We start from the raw sequence: 12,556 nt of genomic DNA, 5'->3' as shown, positions 1-12,556 counted from the left end.
TCGTAAAACCGCATTAAACAATGTCACTTAGTAAGATGCAGTGTTTTTCACCATTACAAGTTGGGAACTGCGATATTTAATGTGAAAGCACTTGCAAACGTCGTTAGGTTAGGTTAGGTTAGGTTAGGTTAGGTTACGTTATGTTAGGTTTGGTTACGTTAGGTTAGGTTAGGTTATGTTAGGTTAGGTTGGGTTAGGTTAGGTTAGGTTACGTTAGGTTAAGGTATGAACCGTCGTAAAACCGCAATAAACAATGTCACTTAGTGAGATGCAGTGTTTTTCACCTTTACAAGTTGGGAACTGCGATATCTAATGTGAAAGCGCTTGAAACCGTCGTAATGTTGTAGAAAGCAATGTAAAGTAGCGAGTAAAACGTTTTCTAACGATAGAAGTGCGAAGGTTATGTTAGGTTGAGTTATGTTAGTTTAAGCTAGGTAGCGTCGTGAAACCACCAAAAACGACGTCGTCTAACGAGATAGTGTTGTTTTATTGCGAGTACGAAACTGCGATAGGTAAAATGTTGTGAAAGCACACAAAACGGCATGAACAAGCCAAATACTGCGTGTTCTACCGTTACAAGTGCGAAACTGCTATATTGTGATATTCTCGTTAAAGCGCATGCAAGCATCGTGAAACCTTAAAGAACAATGTCATTTAGCGAGATACAGCGTTCTGTACTGCAATAAGTTGGTGAGAAACTGTGAGGTTATGCAAATATCCTAATTGTGAACGAAACAGTGCAATAGAGCGTTTTTTAATACAAGTGCGAATGTTAGGTTAGGTTAAGATATGAACCGTCGTAAAACCGCATTAATCAATCTCACTTAGTGAGATGCAGTGTTTTTCACCATTACAAGTCGGGAACTGCGATATCTAATGTGAAAGCGCTCGCAAACGTCGTTAGGTTAGGTTAGGTTAGGTTAGGTTAGGTTACGTTACGTTAGGTTTGGTTACGTTAGGTTAGGTTAGGTTATGTTAGGTTAGGTTGGGTTAGGTTAGGTTAGGTTACGTTAGGTTAAGGTATGAACCGTCGTAAAACCGCAATAAACAATGTCACTTAGTGAGATGCAGTGTTTTTCACCTTTACAAGTTGGGAACTGCGATATCTAATGTGAAAGCGCTTGAAACCGTCGTAATGTTGTAGAAAGCAATGTAAAGTAGCGAGTAAAACGTTTTCTAACGATAGAAGTGCGAAGGTTATGTTAGGTTGAGTTATGTTAGTTTAAGCTAGGTAGCGTCGTGAAATCACCAAAAACGACGTCGTCTAACGAGATAGTGTTGTTTTATTGCGAGTACGAAACTGCGATAGGTAAAATGTTGTGAAAGCACACAAAACGGCATGAACAAGCCAAATACTGCGTGTTCTACCGTTACAAGTGCGAAACTGCTATATTGTGATATTCTCGTTAAAGCGCATGCAAGCATCGTGAAACCTTAAAGAACAATGTCATTTAGCGAGATACAGCGTTCTGTACTGCAATAAGTTGGTGAGAAACTGTGAGGTTATGCAAATATCCTAATTGTGAACGAAACAGTGCAATAGAGCGTTTTTTAATACAAGTGCGAATGTTAGGTTAGGTTAAGATATGAACCGTCGTAAAACCGCATTAATCAATCTCACTTAGTGAGATGCAGTGTTTTTCACCATTACAAGTCGGGAACTGCGATATCTAATGTGAAAGCGCTCGCAAACGTCGTTAGGTTAGGTTAGGTTAGGTTAGGTTAGGTTAGGTTAGGTTAGGTTTGGTTAGGTTAGGTTAGGTTAGGTTAGGTTAGGGTATGTTAGGTAAGGTTAGGTTAGGTTAGGTTAGGTTACGTTAGGTTAGGTTACGTTAGGTTACGTTAGGTTAGGTTACGTTAGGTTAGGATAATTTGGTTAGGTTAGGTAAGGTTAGGTTAGGTTAGGTTAGGTTAGGTTGGGTTGGGTGTTGTTGGGTTGGGTTGGGTTGGGTTAGGTTGGGTTAGGTTAGGTTAGGTTACGTTAGGTTAGGTTAGGTTAGGTTACGTTAGGTTATGAAAGGTTAGGTTAGGTTACGTTAGGTTAGGTTAGGTCAGGTAAGGTTAGGTTACGTTAGAATAGGTTAGGTTAGGTTACGTTAGGTTAGGTTAAGTTAGGTTAGGTTAGGTTTGGTTAGGTTAGGTTAGGTTAGCTTAGGTTAGGTTAGGTTGGGTTGGGTTGGGTTAGGTTGGGTTAGGTTAGGTTAGGTTAGGTTGGGTTAGGTTAGTTTAGGTTAGGTTAGGTTAAGTTGGGTTGGGTTAGGTTAGGTTAGATTAGGTAAGGTTAGGTTAGGTTAGGTTAGGTTAGGTTAAGGTATGAACCGTCGTAAAACCGCATTAAACAATGTCACTTAGTGAGATGCAGTGTTTTTCACCTTTACAAGTTGGGAACTGTGATATCTATTGTGAAAGCGCTTGAAACCGTCGTAATGTTGTAGAAAGCAATGTAAAGTAGCGAGTAAAACGTTTTCTAACGATAGAAGTGCGAAGGTCATGTTAGGTTGAGTTATGTTAGTTTAAGCTGAGTAGCGTCGTGAAACTACCAAAAACAACGTCATCTAACGAGATAGTGTTGTTTTATTGCGAGTACGAAACTGCGATAGGTGAAATGTTGTGAAAGCACACAAAACGGCATGAACAAGCCAAATACTGCGTGTTGTACCGTTACAAGTGCGAAACTGCTATGTTGTGATATTCTCGTTAAAGCGCATGCAAGCATCGTGAAACCTTAAAGAACGATGTCATTTAGCGAGATACAGCGTGCTGTACTGCAATAAGTTGGTGAAAAACTGTGAGGTTATGCAAATATCCTAATTGTGAACGAAACAGTGTAATAGAGCGTTTTTCAATACAAGTGCGAATGTTAGGTTAGGTTAAGATATGAACCGTCGTAAAACCGCATTAAACAATGTCACTTAGTGAGATGCAGTGTTTTTCACCATTACAAGTTGGGAACTGCGATATCTAATGTGAAAGCACTTGCAAACGTCGTTAGGTTAGGTTAGGTTAGGTTAGGTTAGGTTACGTTAGGTTAGGTTTGGTTAGGTTAGGTTAGGTTAGGTTATGTTAGGTTACGTTAGGTTAAGGTATGAACCGTCGTAAAACCGCAATAAACAATGTCACTTAGTGAGATGCAGTGTTTTTCACCTTTACAAGTTGGGAACTGCGATATCTAATGTGAAAGCGCTTGAAACCGTCGTAATGTTGTAGAAAGCAATGTAAAGTAGCGAGTAAAACGTTTTCTAACGATAGAAGTGCGAAGGTTATGTCAGGTTGAGTTATGTTAGTTTAAGCTAGGTAGCGTCGTGAAACCACCAAAAACGACGTCGTCTAACGAGATAGTGTTGTTTTATTGCGAGTACGAAACTGCGATAGGTAAAATGTTGTGAAAGCACACAAAACGGCATGAACAAGCCAAATACTGCGTGTTGTACCGTTACAAGTGCGAAACTGCTATGTTGTGACATTCTCGGTAAAGCGCATGCAAGTATTCTGAAACCTTAAAGAACGATGTCATTTAGCGAGATACAGCGTTCTGTACTGCAATAAGTTGGTGAGAAACTGTGAGGTCAAGCAAATATCGTAATTGTGAACGAAACAGTGTAATTGAGCGTCTTTAGATACAAGTGCGAATGTTAGGTTAGGTTGACATATCAACCGTCGTAAAACCGCATTAAACAATGTCAATTACTGAGATGCAGTGTTTTTCACCATTAAAAGCGGGGAACTGCGATATTTAATGTGAAAGCGCTTGCAACCGTCGTTAGGTTAGGTTAGGTTAGGTTAGGTTTGGTTAGGTTAGGTTAGGTTAGGTTAGGTTAGATTAGGTTAGGTTGGGTTGAGTTGGGTTAGGTTAGGTTAGGTTAGGTTAGGTTGGGTTAGGTTAGGTTAGGTTAGGTTACGTTAGGTTAGGTTACGTTAGGTTAGGTTAGGTTAGGTAAGGATAATTTGGTTAGGTTAGGTAAGGCTAGGTTAGGTTAGGTTAGGTTACGTTAGAATAGGTTAGGTTAGGTTACGTTAGGTTAGGTTAAGTTAGCTTAGGTTAGGTTTGGTTAGGTTAGGTTAGGTTAGCTTAGGTTAGGTTAGGTTGGGATGGGTTGGGTTAGGTTGGGTTAGGTTAGGTTAGGTTAGGTTGGGTTAGGTTAGTTTAGGTTAGGTTAGGTTAGGTTAGGTTAAGTTGGCTTGGGTTAGGTTAGGTTAGGTTAGGTTAGGTTAAGGTATGAACCGTCGTAAAACCGCATTAAACAATGTCACTTAGTGAGTGAGATGCAGTGTTTTCACCATTACAAGTCGGGAACTGCGATATCTAATGTGAAAGCGCTTGCAAACGTCGTTAGGTTAGGTTAGGTTAGGTTAGGTTTGGTTAGGTTAGGTTAGGTTAGGTTACGGTATGTTAGGTAAGGTTTGGTTAGGTTAGGTTAGGTTAGGTTGGGTTAGGTAAGGTTAGGTTAAGATATGAACCGCGCTAAAACCGCATTAAACAATGTCACTTAGTGAGATGCTGTGTTTTCCACCATTACAAGTCGGGAACTGCGATATCTGATGTGAAAGCGCATGAAACCGTCGTAATCTTGTAGAAAACATTGTAAAGTAGCGAATAAAACGTTTTCTAACGATAGAAGTGCGAAGGTTCGGTTAGTTTGAGCTAGGTAGCGTCGTCAAACCACCAAAAACGATGTCATCTAACGAGATAGTGTTGTTTTATTGCGAGTACGAAACTGCGATAGGTGAAACATTGGGAAAGCACACAAAATGGCATGAACTAGCCAGATACTGCGTCTTGTGCCGTTACAAGTGCGAAACTGCTTTATTGTGATATTCTCGTTAAAGCGCATGCAAGTATCGTGAAACCTTAAAGAACGATGTCATCTAGCGAGATACAGCGTTCTGTACTGCAATAAGTTGGTGAAAAACTGTGAGGTTATGCAAATATCGTAATTGTGAACGAAACAGTGTAATAGAGCGTTTTTCAATACAAGTACGAATGTTAGGTTAGGTTAAGATATGAACCGTCGTAAAACCGCATTAAACAATGTCACTTAGTAAGATGCAGTGTTTTTCACCATTACAAGTTGGGAACTGCGATATTTAATGTGAAAGCACTTGCAAACGTCGTTAGGTTAGGTTAGGTTAGGTTAGGTTAGGTTACGTTAGGTTAGGTTTGGTTACGTTAGGTTATGTTAGGTTAGGTTGGGTTAGGTTAGGTTAGGTTACGTTAGGTTAAGGTATGAACCGTCGTAAAACCGCAATAAACAATGTCACTTAGTGAGATGCAGTGTTTTTCACCTTTACAAGTTGGGAACTGCGATATCTAATGTGAAAGCGCTTGAAACCGTCGTAATGTTGTAGAAAGCAATGTAAAGTAGCGAGTAAAACGTTTTCTAACGATAGAAGTGCGAAGGTTATGTTAGGTTGAGTTATGTTAGTTTAAGCTAGGTAGCGTCGTGAAACCACCAAAAACGACGTCGTCTAACGAGATAGTGTTGTTTTATTGCGAGTACGAAACTGCGATAGGTAAAATGTTGTGAAAGCACACAAAACGGCATGAACAAGCCAAATACTGCGTGTTCTACCGTTACAAGTGCGAAACTGCTATATTGTGATATTCTCGTTAAAGCGCATGCAAGCATCGTGAAACCTTAAAGAACAATGTCATTTAGCGAGATACAGCGTTCTGTACTGCAATAAGTTGGTGAGAAACTGTGAGGTTATGCAAATATCCTAATTGTGAACGAAACAGTGCAATAGAGCGTTTTTTAATACAAGTGCGAATGTTAGGTTAGGTTAAGATATGAACCGTCGTAAAACCGCATTAATCAATCTCACTTAGTGAGATGCAGTGTTTTTCACCATTACAAGTCGGGAACTGCGATATCTAATGTGAAAGCGCTCGCAAACGTCGTTAGGTTAGGTTAGGTTAGGTTAGGTTAGGTTAGGTTAGGTTAGGTTAGGTTTGGTTAGGTTAGGTTAGGTTAGGTTAGGGTATGTTAGGTAAGGTTTGGTTAGGTTAGGTTAGGTTAGGTTGGTTTAGGTAAGGTTAGGTTAGGTTAAGATATGAACCGCGCTAAAACCGCATTAAACAATGTCACTTAGTGAGATGCTGTGTTTTTCACCATTACAAGTCGGGAACTGCGATATCTAATGCGAAAGCGCTTGAAACCGTCGTAATGTTGTAGAAAGCAATGTAAAGTAGCGAGTAAAACGTTTTCTAACGATAGAAGTGCGAAGGTTATGTTAGGTTGAGTTATGTTAGTTTAAGCTAGGTAGTGTCGTGAAACCACCAAAAACGACGTCATCTAACGAGATAGTGTTGTTTTATTGCGAGTACGAAACTGCGATAGGTAAAATGTTGTGAAAGCACACAAAACGGCATGAACAAGCCAAATACTGCGTGTTGTACCGTTACAAGTGCGCAAGTGCTATGTTGTGACATTCTCGGTAAAGCGCATGCAAGTATCGTGAAACCTTAAAGAACGATGTCATTTAGCGAGATACAGCGTTCTGTACTGTAATAAGTTGGTGAGAAACTGTGAGGTCAAGCAAATATCGTAATTGTGAACGATACAGTGTAAGTGAGCGTCTTTAAATACAAGTGCAAATGTTAGGTTAGGTTGACATATCAACCGTCGTAAAACCGCATTAAACAATGTCACTTAGTGAGATGTAGTGTTTTTCAACATTACAAGTCGGGAACTACGATATCTAATGTGAAAGCGCATGAAACCGTCGTAATCTTGTAGAAAACATTGTAAAGTGGCGAGTAAAACGTTTTCTAACGATAGAAGTGCGAAGGTTAGGTTAGGTTAGGTTAGTTTAAGCTAGGTAGCGTCGTGAAACTACCAAAAACGACGTCATCTAACGAGATAGTGTTGTTTTATAGCGAGTATTAAACTGCGATAGGTGAAATGTTGTGAAAGCACACAAAACGGCATGAACAAGCCAAATACTGCGTGTTCTACCGTTACAAGTGCGAAACTGCTATATTGTGATATTCTCGTTAAATCGAATGCAAGCATCGTGAAACCTTAAAGAACAATGTCATTTAGCGAGATACAGCGTTCTGTACTGCAATAAGTTGGTGAAAAACTGTGAGGTTATGCAAATATCGTAATTGTGAACAAAACAGTGTAATAGAGCGTTTTTAGATACAAGTGCGAATGTTAGGTTAGCTTAAGATATGAACCGTCGTAAAACCGCATTAAACAATGTCAATTACTGAGATGCAGTGTTTTTCACCATTAAAAGTGGGGAACTGCGATATTTAATGTGAAAGCGCTTGCAACCGTCGTTAGGTTAGGTTAGGTTAGGTTAGGTTAGGTTACGTTAGGTTAGGTTTGGTTAGGTTAGGTTAGGTTAGGTTATGTTAGGTTACGTTAGGTTAAGGTATGAACCGTCGTAAAACCGCAATAAACAATGTCACTTAGTGAGATGCAGTGTTTTTCACCTTTACAAGTTGGGAACTGCGATATCTAATGTGAAAGCGCTTGAAACCGTCGTAATGTTGTAGAAAGCAATGTAAAGTAGCGAGTAAAACGTTTTCTAACGATAGAAGTGCGAAGGTTATGTCAGGTTGAGTTATGTTAGTTTAAGCTAGGTAGCGTCGTGAAACCACCAAAAACGACGTCGTCTAACGAGATAGTGTTGTTTTATTGCGAGTACGAAACTGCGATAGGTAAAATGTTGTGAAAGCACACAAAACGGCATGAACAAGCCAAATACTGCGTGTTGTACCGTTACAAGTGCGAAACTGCTATGTTGTGACATTCTCGGTAAAGCGCATGCAAGTATTCTGAAACCTTAAAGAACGATGTCATTTAGCGAGATACAGCGTTCTGTACTGCAATAAGTTGGTGAGAAACTGTGAGGTCAAGCAAATATCGTAATTGTGAACGAAACAGTGTAATTGAGCGTCTTTAGATACAAGTGCGAATGTTAGGTTAGGTTGACATATCAACCGTCGTAAAACCGCATTAAACAATGTCAATTACTGAGATGCAGTGTTTTTCACCATTAAAAGTGGGGAACTGCGATATTTAATGTGAAAGCGCTTGCAACCGTCGTTAGGTTAGGTTAGGTTAGGTTAGGTTAGGTTTGGTTAGGTTAGGTTAGGTTAGGTTAGGTTAGATTAGGTTAGGTTGGGTTGAGTTGGGTTAGGTTAGGTTAGGTTAGGTTAGGTTGGGTTAGGTTAGGTTAGGTTAGGTTACGTTAGGTTAGGTTACGTTAGGTTAGGTTAGGTTAGGTAAGGATAATTTGGTTAGGTTAGGTAAGGCTAGGTTAGGTTAGGTTAGGTTACGTTAGAATAGGTTAGGTTAGGTTACGTTAGGTTAGGTTAAGTTAGCTTAGGTTAGGTTTGGTTAGGTTAGGTTAGGTTAGCTTAGGTTAGGTTAGGTTGGGATGGGTTGGGTTAGGTTGGGTTAGGTTAGGTTAGGTTAGGTTGGGTTAGGTTAGTTTAGGTTAGGTTAGGTTAGGTTAAGTTGGCTTGGGTTAGGTTAGGTTAGGTTAGGTAAGGTTAGGTTAGGTTAGGTTAGGTTAGGTTAAGGTATGAACCGTCGTAAAACCGCATTAAACAATGTCACTTAGTGAGTGAGATGCAGTGTTTTCACCATTACAAGTCGGGAACTGCGATATCTAATGTGAAAGCGCTTGCAAACGTCGTTAGGTTAGGTTAGTTTAGGTTAGGTTAGGTTAGGTTTGGTTAGGTTAGGTTAGGTTAGGTTACGGTATGTTAGGTAAGGTTTGGTTAGGTTAGGTTAGGTTAGGTTGGGTTAGGTAAGGTTAGGTTAAGATATGAACCGCGCTAAAACCGCATTAAACAATGTCACTTAGTGAGATGCTGTGTTTTCCACCATTACAAGTCGGGAACTGCGATATCTGATGTGAAAGCGCATGAAACCGTCGTAATCTTGTAGAAAACATTGTAAAGTAGCGAATAAAACGTTTTCTAACGATAGAAGTGCGAAGGTTCGGTTAGTTTGAGCTAGGTAGCGTCGTCAAACCACCAAAAACGATGTCATCTAACGAGATAGTGTTGTTTTATTGCGAGTACGAAACTGCGATAGGTGAAACATTGGGAAAGCACACAAAATGGCATGAACTAGCCAGATACTGCGTCTTGTGCCGTTACAAGTGCGAAACTGCTTTATTGTGATATTCTCGTTAAAGCGCATGCAAGTATCGTGAAACCTTAAAGAACGATGTCATCTAGCGAGATACAGCGTTCTGTACTGCAATAAGTTGGTGAAAAACTGTGAGGTTATGCAAATATCGTAATTGTGAACGAAACAGTGTAATAGAGCGTTTTTCAATACAAGTACGAATGTTAGGTTAGGTTAAGATATGAACCGTCGTAAAACCGCATTAAACAATGTCACTTAGTAAGATGCAGTGTTTTTCACCATTACAAGTTGGGAACTGCGATATTTAATGTGAAAGCGCTTGCAAACGTCGTTAGGTTAGGTTAGGTTAGGTTAGGTTAGGTTACGTTAGGTTAGGTTTGGTTAGGTTAGGTTAGGTTACGTTAGGTTAAGGTATGAACCGTCGTAAAACCGCAATAAACAATGTCACTTAGTGAGATGCAGTGTTTTTCACCTTTACAAGTTGGGAACTGCGATATCTAATGTGAAAGCGCTTGAAACCGTCGTAATGTTGTAGAAAGCAATGTAAAGTAGCGAGTAAAACGTTTTCTAACGATAGAAGTGCGAAGGTTATGTTAGGTTGAGTTATGTTAGTTTAAGCTAGGTAGCGTCGTGAAACCACCAAAAACGACGTCATCTAACGAGATAGTGTTGTTTTATTGCGAGTACGAAACTGCGATAGGTAAAATGTTGTGAAAGCACACAAAACGGCATGAACAAGCCAAATACTGCGTGTTGTACCGTTACAAGTGCGAAAGTGCTATGTTGTGACATTCTCGGTAAAGCGCATGCAAGTATCGTGAAACCTTAAAGAGCGATGTCATTTAGCGAGATACAGCGTTCTGTACTGTAATAAGTTGGTGAGAAACTGTGACGTCAAGCAAATATCGTAATTGTGAACGAAACAGTGTAATTGAGCGTCTTTAGATACAAGTGCGAATGTTAGGTTAGGTTGACATATCAACCGTCGTAAAACCGCATTAAACAATGTCACTTAGTGAGATGTAGTGTTTTTCAACATTACAAGTCGGGAACTACGATATCTAATGTGAAAGCGCATGAAACCGTCGTAATCTTGTAGAAAACATTATAAAGTGGCGAGTAAAACGTTTTCTAACGATAGAAGTGCGAAGGTTAGGTTAGGTTAGGTTAGTTAAGCTAGGTAGCGTCGTGAAACTACCAAAAACGACGTCATCTAACGAGATAGTGTTGTTTTATAGCGAGTATTAAACTGCGATAGGTGAAATGTTGTGAAAGCACACAAAACGGCATGAACAAGCCAAATACTGCGTGTTCTACCGTTGCAAGTGCGAAACTGCTATATTGTGATATTCTCGTTAAATCGCATGCAAGCATCGTGAAACCTTAAAGAACAATGTCATTTAGCGAGATACAGCGTTCTGTACTGCAATAAGTTGGTGAAAAACTGTGAGGTTATGCAAATATCGTAATTGTGAACAAAACAAGGTAATAGAGCGTTTTTAGATACAAGTGCGAATGTTAGGTTTGGTTAAGATATGAACCGTCGTAAAATCGTATTAAACAATGTCAATTACTGAGATGCAGTGTTTTTCACCATTAAAAGTGGGGAACTGCGATATTTAATGTGAGAGCGCTTGCAACCGTCGTTAGGTTAGGTTAGGTTAGGTTAGGTTAGGTTAGGTTAGGTTTGGTTAGGTTAGGTTAGGTTAGGTTAGGTTGGGTTAGGTTAGGTTAGGTTAGGTTAGGTTAGGTTACGTTAGGTTAGGTTAGGTTAGGTTACGTTAGGTTAGGTTAGGTTACGTTAGGTTAGGTTAGGTTAGGTTAGGATAATTTGGTTAGGTTAGGTAAGGTTAGGTTAGGTTAGGTTAGGTTGGGTTGGGTGTTGTTGGGTTGGGTTGGGTTGGGTTAGGTTGGGTTAGGTTAGGTTAGGTTACGTTAGGTTATGTTAGGTTAGGTTACGTTAGGTTATGTTAGGTTAGGTTAGGTTACGTTAGGTTAGGTTAGGTCAGGTAAGGTTAGGTTACGTTAGAATAGGTTAGGTTAGGTTACGTTAGGTTAGGTTAAGTTAGGTTCGGTTAGGTTTGGTTAGGTTAGGTTAGGTTAGCTTAGGTTAGGTTAGGTTGGGTTGGGTTAGGTTGGGTTAGGTTAGGTTAGGTTAGGTTAGGTTGGGTTAGGTTAGGTTAGTTTAGGTTAGGTTAGGTTAGGTTAGGTTAAGTTGGGTTGGGTTAGGTTAGGTTAGATTAGGTAAGGTTAGGTTAGGTTAGGTTAGGTTAGGTTAAGGTATGAACCGTCGTAAAACCGCATTAAACAATGTCACTTAGTGAGATGCAGTGTTTTTCACCTTTAGAAGTTGGGAACTGTGATATCTAATGTGAAAGCGCTTGAAACCGTCTTAATGTTGTAGAAAGCAATGTAAAGTAGCGAGTAAAACGTTTTCTAACGATAGAAGTGCGAAGGTTATGTTAGGTTGAGTTATGTTAGTTTAAGCTAGGTAGCGTCGTGAAACCACCAAAAACGACGTCGTCTAACGAGATAGTGTTGTTTTATTGCGAGTACGAAACTGCGATAGGTAAAATGTTGTGAAAGCACACAAAACGGCATGAACAAGCCAAATACTGCGTGTTCTACCGTTACAAGTGCGAAACTGCTATATTGTGATATTCTCGTTAAAGCGCATGCAAGCATCGTGAAACCTTAAAGAACAATGTCATTTAGCGAGATACAGCGTTCTGTACTGCAATAAGTTGGTGAGAAACTGTGAGGTTATGCAAATATCCTAATTGTGAACGAAACAGTGTAATAGAGCGTTTTTTAATACAAGTGCGAATGTTAGGTTAGGTTAAGATATGAACCGTCGTAAAACCGCATTAATCAATGTCACTTAGTGAGATGCAGTGTTTTTCACCATTACAAGTCGGGAACTGCGATATCTAATGTGAAAGCGCTTGCTAACGTCGTTAGGTTAGGTTAGGTTAGGTTAGGTTACGTTAGGTTAGGTTTGGTTAGGTTAGGTTAGGTTAGGTTAGGTTATGTTAGGTTAGGTTGGGTTAGGTTAGGTTAGGTTACGTTAGGTTAAGGTATGAACCGTCGTAAAACCGCAATAAACAATGTCACTTAGTGAGATGCAGTGTTTTTCACCTTTACAAGTTGGGAACTGCGATATCTAATGTGAAAGCGCTTGAAACCGTCGTAATGTTGTAGAAAGCAATGTAAAGTAGCGAGTAAAACGTTTTCTAACGATAGAAGTGCGAAGGTTATGTTAGGTTGAGTTATGTTAGTTTAAGCTAGGTAGCGTCGTGAAACCACCAAAAACGACGTCATCTAACGAGATAGTGTTGTTTTATTGCGAGTACGAAACTGCGATAGGTAAAATGTTGTGAAAGCACACAAAACGGCATGAACAAGCCAAATACTGCGTGTTGTACCGTTACAAGTGCGAAAGT

This window comes from Rhipicephalus microplus, unplaced genomic scaffold, assembly GCF_043290135.1.
Source record: "Rhipicephalus microplus isolate Deutch F79 unplaced genomic scaffold, USDA_Rmic scaffold_76, whole genome shotgun sequence".
Lineage (NCBI taxonomy): Eukaryota > Metazoa > Arthropoda > Arachnida > Ixodida > Ixodidae > Rhipicephalus > Rhipicephalus microplus.
Note: the sequence above shows the minus strand (reverse complement) of the source record.